The sequence below is a fragment of the Bufo gargarizans genome, chromosome 4 (genome assembly GCF_014858855.1).
Source record: "Bufo gargarizans isolate SCDJY-AF-19 chromosome 4, ASM1485885v1, whole genome shotgun sequence".
Classification (NCBI taxonomy): domain Eukaryota; kingdom Metazoa; phylum Chordata; class Amphibia; order Anura; family Bufonidae; genus Bufo; species Bufo gargarizans.
The window spans coordinates 85,344,452-85,353,283 of record NC_058083.1 but is presented as its reverse complement, the minus strand read 5'-3'; positions in this window follow the sequence as shown (position 1 = coordinate 85,353,283).

The window sequence follows — 8,832 nt, the reverse complement described above, 5'->3', positions numbered from 1 at the left end:
AGAAGGCAGGGCAACACAAGTAGGCGGGGTCAGCAATACTGTAGGGGCAGCGCAAATTGTCATCCCAGCAAAAACACATTCCACAGTGCAGCACAATATACTGCCCCCGAAGCTGTCCCTCTGTGGTGGCCATCAATAGCTGCCATTTTCCCTCCTCCTCCAGTTTTCTATATTTAAAAGCAGGGGGCTTAGGAGATGGGATACTGGTGGGTAAGATACAATAAACACACAGAAAACCTCAAAACAAGCGTCTAGGCCAGAAGCTGGGGATAAAGGTCACCTCCTAACAATTCCCTACCAGCTCTCCCTGGACTTCTGTGCCCACGTTAAGACCCTATAGGTAGGAATCAACGTGCCCCCGTGCCTAAGGCTGAAGATTCCCTAAAGTCCCTAAGGTGGTGGAAAGGGGGAAAGAGGCAGCCTGCTTCCTCAGGTCCTGGAGGAGGCAGGTGTCTCGCTAACAGCCTAGGCAGAACACAAAAAGGAAACCAAAACCAACTTATTGTCACCACCAGATCTCTGAGAAGTTCTGATAGACGTTCTTCAGTACCTCCTGCATGATCTTCTCTTGTTTTGCTTTCGCTTTGACATCTCTCCTCCCTCTCCCAGCTATCATCTATTAGCAGTGATTGCATCCTTATATAGCTCCTCCCATACTATCTCACTTTGTGGTTTATACAACTTCCTGTATTGGGCTGATGCTAGAAGCTGCTACTGCTGCATCCACAAGATAAGTCTGTTCCTTTATTTTTCCTGTGGGCTTGATCCTAGGTGACCCTGACTCCCTCCGTATTAAGTGTAGGGAGCCGGTGGTTGTGTCCCCTCACTATTATAGGGTGTTCAGATGTCATACAGTCGAGGAACGAGGGTATGCAATTATCTACCATAGAGATTTTTGCATAGGCTGAGCAGTAAGGGCGAGTGCTAGGGCTGTTACAGGGCTTACCCTTTTGTTCCTTAGTTTTGGATCTAGTCAGTCGGATCTTCATTTGTGTCTTCTAGTTTTCTGCAACACCATCCGTGACATTAATCTTGTAGCAGAGCAGAAACATCAAATCCACCTTTCCACAGAGCAAGACAGAAGCTATAACCCGCACAGGACACTGGGAGGGGGCGTGATTTAAACTCACACAAACGAGCCCACCCAGAGCACCTGAAGGGAGGCGGATACAGCTCAACTCCAAACCCAAAACAAACTGGCCCTAGGACTAAGCAGGCCATACTTTGAGCATGCTCCCTGGACTTTCCCTAGTATTGACCCCGATGGTCCCCCTGGTAGTATGCTCCCAAAGTGGCCAAGGAAGTTAGCCAAAAAAAAGTTGCGTCTCGAGTGAAGGCCACAGGTCTTATCCAGTCTGCATCCCGAGATGCCTTTGTCCTTGTGCCATTAGTACACTGCTTTATATAGTGGCCTGTGCCCCACTAAAGAGTGGGGCAGCAAGCCATGGGCTCCCATGCCTGCTACAGTATTCAACTGGATTGCCTAAATTAAACTGAATTTAGGAGTGCGCTTGTGGCCGCCAGCTAGCTACATAAGTTAAAGTTGAGACCCTCAGATTATGTACCTGGATATTGGCAGTGAGAAGGGCCTGGGTTGTCCTTGGGCATCAGGCCACCAGGAAATTTCCCTGTATGTTATATGGCCAGTCCGTCCCTGTGCATAATGCAATCATGGCAAAAGTGCTGCTTCACCAGTTTGATGAACATGTGCCATGGAGCTCAGACCTCCTCCGACTGAACAATGGCATTATACATGAATGCCCTACACAGCTCTGCATAGAATATGTGCATTCTGCAAGACTCAGGATTCAAGAGCTGCTACTACCGAGCGCTGCCATATGTGTGTGGCAGGGCAAGGGCTCCTCTGTGCATGGTTGTAGTTGCACCCTCTGCTTCCACGATCATGAAGAATCTGGTCCCATGGTTGGCCACTGGCTTTGTATTGCAGCTCACTTCTATGAAAGCAGTTTTCAGAGGGACGCTGCAGGGACAGGAGCTGCTGCTGCTGCACTGGAATCGAGACAAGGTGCAATTATTTTCTTTGTACATCATTTCCAGGCAACCCTTTTAAAGGTGACTGAGGTTCAGCTGCAATACTAGACATATCCTGAATACAAGGGTGGTGCTGTTTATAGATAAAAAAAGCAGACAATTTTTTTGAGAAAGGTACACAATTTATTTCAGATAATTGGATCATCATCCATACATCAGTATAACTAGGTGCTTTTCAATGTGTTTAATGGTCTGCACTGGAAAGTGCACATATGTCTCTGCCTGGATAACCTGCTTCATAGAGTCCCTCTACACATTACCGTGCACATTTCTTAATCCTTTGCTCTTGGATATAAAGTTAGATTTATGTATGCCTTCAGTCTGTACTCAGAAATGAACTCCACCAATCTGTGGAATGTGCACTGTAACATTACGGCTGATAAATCTGCAAACAATGGGTGTGTGCGCACAAATATACTTATGTGATGTCCTATTGCAACTATTAACTTGTGCACTTGAATGAAATGACCTGTCCTGGATTCATGACACTGCATCTAATGTCCTGTTTCTCTAAGCCAGTTTTAAATCTCAAGGTAGGACAAAAAATGAAACTTGCCTTGCTATGGGAAAGCTAAAGTAACAGGTCATCTAAAGTCTTATACTGTCACCTAGTGGTGGAAAACCAAACTACAGATGAAGATTAGGACACAGAGACTTTACAAAAATTACCATATGGACCTAGTCACACTACCTACGGGAAAACAACTGAAAAAAGTCAGTCCCTCAGACCTCATGCACACGACAGTATGTATTTTGCGGTCCACAAAAAACAGATCCGCAAAACATACAGAGGACGTCAGTGTACATTCCGTATTTTGCGAAACGGAGCAGCTGGCCCCTGATAGTACAGTGCTATTCTTGTACGTAATGCGGACAATAATAGGACATGTTCTATATATTTTTTTTTTGCGGAACAGAAATACGGACATACGGAAACAGAATGCACACGCAGTAACTTCCATTTTTTTTGCGACCCATTGAAATGAATGGTACCGTATACGGTCCGCAAAAAAAACGGGAGGTACACGGAAAGAATATACGTTCGTGTGCATGAGCCCTAAAGGTTGAAAAAACTATACTAAAAATACTGACCAGTGTTGACTATTTCCTATAGACTTCCATGCAACATCTGGAGCTGGCATTTTTGCCTGAAAGGTACCGCAATAATCCCCTGCAACTAATGACCACAAAACATCGTAAAAAACCCACCAACTTCACGCTTTCTTCACACTGTCTTTTAATTAACACATTTGTGGCTTGTAATTATTTAAAGGGAGTCTGTCACCACAATTTGCCCTTATAGACCACTTACATAGTTCTTTTGGATAGTCATATATTTGTTCTTTTGGATAGTCATATATTTATCATAAAATGGGGCTAGGTAAATTTATATAGTGTGCAGGGACGATAGCACTGGTGTTAATTGAGAGCACAGCATCTAACAGTCTTTTCCTCAGAAGTGCTGCTCTCCCAGGGCCCCAATGGCTCCCCCACGCAGAATATTCGTTTGGAGTTTTTCCAACTTACTTTTTAATGGCGCCAATACAAAGTGCAACTGGCCTCACAAAAAACATGCCCTCATACAGTTTTGTAAATTGAAAAATAGAAAAGAGGCTCAGAGAAAGCAGGGAGTAAAAACGAAAAAGCAAAAACAAAAAAATCTCAACTCTTGCATATCATATAATCGAAAGTGGGAAAAGTATTCTTAATAGGGAAAAATTTAAACCCCTGTCCCCCTGCAATTCCTGCATTTTCTTGAAGGGGCTCCCTTTTACGGCATTCACAGTGTGCTAAAACTAATGTGTTAACAATATTATTTGGGTCAATAGGATACCAGATTTCTATAAGTAGTTTTTCTTATGTTCTAATTCTTTAAAAATTCTTTTTTTATGACTAATGTCTAATGATCAATTTTGTTTACTTTAGTACTGCAACATATTATATCTCTACAGCAAATCGGTACAGTATATCACTGTAACTATAAATTTATATTATATTTTATACAGTGACAAATGGCTGCCGGGCCTCCAGCACTATTTACCGTATGTGGACTGGACCTCTATTATTTTATTTTATAATATTTTATTTATATGTTTTTTTTATTCCTTTCAAATAACTACCACCTTTATTAAATATATATGTTATAATAAATATATTTTGTTTACTAGTTTAATGTGCCTTGAGCTGTATAACAAAAGTTTATTAAGTGTTCTTGCATGGAAAGACCACCTACTGTTATCTCACATATATATTCTTATTATTATAGCCAAATTTACAACCCTAGCTCCTCCCACAGTTTTTACACTTCATAGACAGTAAAATACCGAAACGTGCGGATTGTTCCCGATTGGTGTGCTATTACTTTGTGGAACATTTCGCCGAAAGGTCCACGAAATATCAGCATTTGTGTGGCGAAATTGGTCCCATAGGAATGAATGGCGGAATGTTCGAAACTAGAGTGGGAGCTGACAAAAGCTAGAGTGGGAGCTGAAAAATCAGGACATGATTTCTAAACTGCCACCGCTCCCTCATTTTGAGGCCCACCTACACAAATCTTATATCAAAACGTTCCGCTATCCCTGCTGCCACTAAAAATGTCATAGGCCTGATAGTTTTCACAATATGACCATTTGTTTGCAACTTACGCCACCCATTGACATTCATTAAAACTCCACTCTAGCCACCTCAAATTTGAAGGGCAACTTCTAAACTGCGACTGTGCCTTCATTTTCAATATTTCAGAGACATACTATGCATTAAAATGTAGGTCTGGGTCTTGTGATTCTTACAATATAAAGCTCTTTGCTGTAGAATTTATACCTACAACCGTTTGAAGATGGCAACCACCAGTGAAATGGGCAAGTTGGAGCAGTTTGTTTTTAACCGCTCTTCTCTGCCCTTGCTGTAGAGTGAGTTACCATAGGAACCCAGGTGTGTGAGCAGTCAGTAGAATGACAAAAGCTAGAGTGTGAGCTGAAAAATCAGGACATGATTTCTAAACTGCCACCACTCCCTCATTTTCAAGCCCACCTACACAAATCGGCTGCTAATGTTTTTATAAATGTATGTTTTAATGTAACTGTGAAGCACTTTGGGCAACAACATTGCAATTAAAAGTGCTATATAAATAAATGAAATTTGAAATGCATTTCTCACTCTATCAAGCTTGCCATGTGCACTTTTTAAATTTGATCAGTCAATTGGTTAGTGTAATGTGTACTATCTTTACTCACTCCAAACACTCCACACAGTTAAGCCTCATGCACACGTCTGTGGAACACGGACAGTGTGATACCAGCCTGGATTTCTTCTGAGTGCAGGAGCGCACAGCATCATTGGTTGCTATGACGCCGTGGGCTTCCTGCTGCCGCCGCAGTACAATAATACACTGGTATGATCTATACCAGTGTATTACTGTACTGCGGCAGCAGCAGGAAGCGTACGGCGTCATAGCAACCAATGACGCCGCGCGCTCCTGCACTCAGAAGAAATCCAGGCCGGTATCACACGGTCCGTGTTTCACGGACGTGTGCATGAGGCTTTACTGTGTGGAGTGTTTGGAGTGAGTAAAGATAGTACACATTACACTAACCAATTGACTGATCAAATTTAAAAAGTGCACATGACAAGCTTGATAGAGTGAGAAATGCATTTCAAATTTCATTTATTTATATAGCACTTTTAATTGCAATGTTGTTGCCCAAAGTGCTTCACAGTTACATTAAAACATACATTTATAAAAACATTAGCAGCCGATTTGTGTAGGTGGGCTTGAAAATGAGGGAGTGGTGGCAGTTTAGAAATCATGTCCTGATTTTTCACTTACACTTTTTTCACATTTTGTCAAGTTTTCCCCCATTAATCTGCACTCAATACCTAAAATCCGTAGATAAAGAAACCAAATATGAACATTAATAAAATATTACATCTACAGTATAAGATGCAATGAGTTTTATTACTTAGATATATCAGTAGCATATTTACTCTAATAAACAATACACAATTAATAATATACAAATTATAAATATAAAAAATAACAATACTCACAAAAATAAAAAATGCATTAACCACTTAAGGACCACAGGTTTATACCCCCCTAGTGACCAGGCCCTTTTTTACAAATCGGCACTCCACAACTTTAGCGGTTTATTGCTCTGTCATGCAACTTACCACTCAAATTAATTTTACCTCCTTTTCTTCTCACTAATAGAGCTTTCATTTGGTGGTATTTCATTGCTGCTGACATTTTTACTTTTTTTGTTATTAATCGAAATTTAACGATTTGTTTGCAAAAAAATGACATTTTTCACTTTCAGTTGTAAAATTTTGCAAATAAAACGACATACATATATAAATTTTTCGCTAAATTTATTGTTCTACATGTCTTTGATAAAAAAAAATGTTTGGGTAAAAAAAAAATGGTTTGGGTAAAAGTTATAGCGTTTACAAACTATGGTACAAAAATGTGAATTTCCGCTTTTTGAAGCAGCTCTGACTTTCTGAGCACCTGTCATGTTTCCTGAGGTTCTACAATGCCCAGACAGTACAAACACCCCACAAATGACCCCATTTCGGAAAGTAGACACCCTAAGGTATTCGCTGATGGGCATAGTGAGTTCATAGAACTTTTTATTTTTTGTCACAAGTTAGCGGAAAATGATGATTTATTTATTTATTTATTTTTTTCTTACAAAGTCTCATATTCCACTAACTTGTGACAAAAAATAAAAACTTCCATGAACTCACTATGCCCATCACGAAATACCTTGGGGTGTCTTCTTTCCAAAATGGGGTCAGTTGTGGGGTAGTTATACTGCCCTGGCATTCTAGGGGCCCTAATGTGTGGTTAGTAGTTTGAAATCAAAATGTGTAAAAAATGGCCTGTGAAATCCGAAAGGTGCTCTTTGGAATGTGTGCCCCTTTGCCCACCTAGGCGGCAAAAACTTGGGAGAAGTTCGGGAATGTGTTTTGGGGTGTCATTTTACATATACCCATGCTGGGTGAGAGAAATATCTTGGCAAAAGACAACTTTTCCCATTTATTTATACAAAGTTGGCATTTGACCAAGATATTTATATCACCCAGCATGGGTATATGTAAAATGACACCCCAAAACACATTGCCCAACTTCTCCTGAGTACGGCGATACCAGATGTGTGACACTTTTTTGCAGCCTAGGTGGGCAAAGGGGCACACATTCCAAAGAGCACCTTTAGGATTTCACCGGCCATTTTTTACAGATTTTGATTTCAAACTACTTTGCACACATTAGGGCCCCTAAATTGCCAGGGCAGTATAACTACCCCACAAGTGACCCCATTTTGGAAAGAAGACACCCCAAGGTATTCAGTGAGGGGCATGGCGAGTTCCTGGAATTTTTTATTTTTTGTCACAAGTTAGTGGAATCTGAGACTTTGTAAGAAAAAAAAATAAAAAAATTAAAATCATAATTTTCTGCTAACTTGTGACAAAAAATAAAAAATTCTAGGAACTCGCCATGCCCCTCACGGAATACCTTGGGGTGTCTTCTTTCCAAAATGGGGTCACTTGTGGCGTAGTTATACTGCCCTGGCATTCTAGGGGCCCTAATGTGTGGTAAGTAGTTTGAAATCAAAATGTGTAAAAAATGACCGGTGAAATCCGAAAGGTGCTCTTTGGAATGTGTGCACCTTTGCCCACCTAGGCGGCAAAAAAGTGACACACATCTGGTATCGCCGTACTCAGGAGAAGTTGGGGAATGTGTTTTGGGGTGTCATTTTACATATACCCATGCTGGGTGAGAGAAATATCTCTGCAAAAGACAACTTTTCCCATTTTTTTATACAAAGTTGGCATTTGACCAAGATATTTATCTCACCCAGCATGGGTATATGTGAAATGACACCCCAAAACACATTGCCCAACTTCTCCTGAGTACGGCGATACCAGATGTGTGACACTTTTTTGCAGCCTAGATGCGCAAAGGGGCCCAAATTCCTTTTAGGGGGGCATTTTTAGACGTTTGGATCCCAGACTTCTTCTCACGGTTTCGGGCCCCTAAAATGCCAGGGCAGTATAAATACCCCACATGTGACCCCATTTTGGAAAGAAGACACCCCAAGGTATTCAATGAGGGGCATGGCGAGTTCATAGAAAATTTTTTTTTGGGCACAAGTTAGCGGAAATTTTTTTATTTTATTTTTTTCTCACAAAGTCTCCCTTTCCGCTAACTTGGGACAAAAATGTAAATCTTTCATGGACTCAATATGCCCCTCACGGAATACCTTGGGGTGTCTTCTTTCCGAAATGGGGTCACATGTGGGGTATTTATACTGCCCTGGCTTTTTAGGGGCCCTAAAGCGTGAGAAGAAGTCTGGAATATAAATGTCTAAAAAATGTTACGCATTTGGATTCCGTGAGGGGTATGGTGAGTTCATGTGAGATTTTATTTTTTGACACAAGTTAGTGGAATATGAGACTTTGTAAGAAAAAATAAAATAAAAAATATTTCCGCTAACTTGGGCCAAAAAAAATTCTGAATGGAGCCTTACAGGGGGTGATCAATGACAGGGGGGCGATCAATGACAGGGGGGTGATCAGGGAGTGTATATGGGGTGATCACCCCCCTGTCACTGATCACCCCTCTGTCATTGACCACCCCTCTGTCATTGACCACCCCTCTGAAAGGCTCCATTCAGACGTCTATATGTTTTTTACGGATCCACGGATACATGGATCGGAACCGCAAAACACGTCTGAATGGAGCCTTACATGGGGGTGATCAATGACAGGGGGGTGATC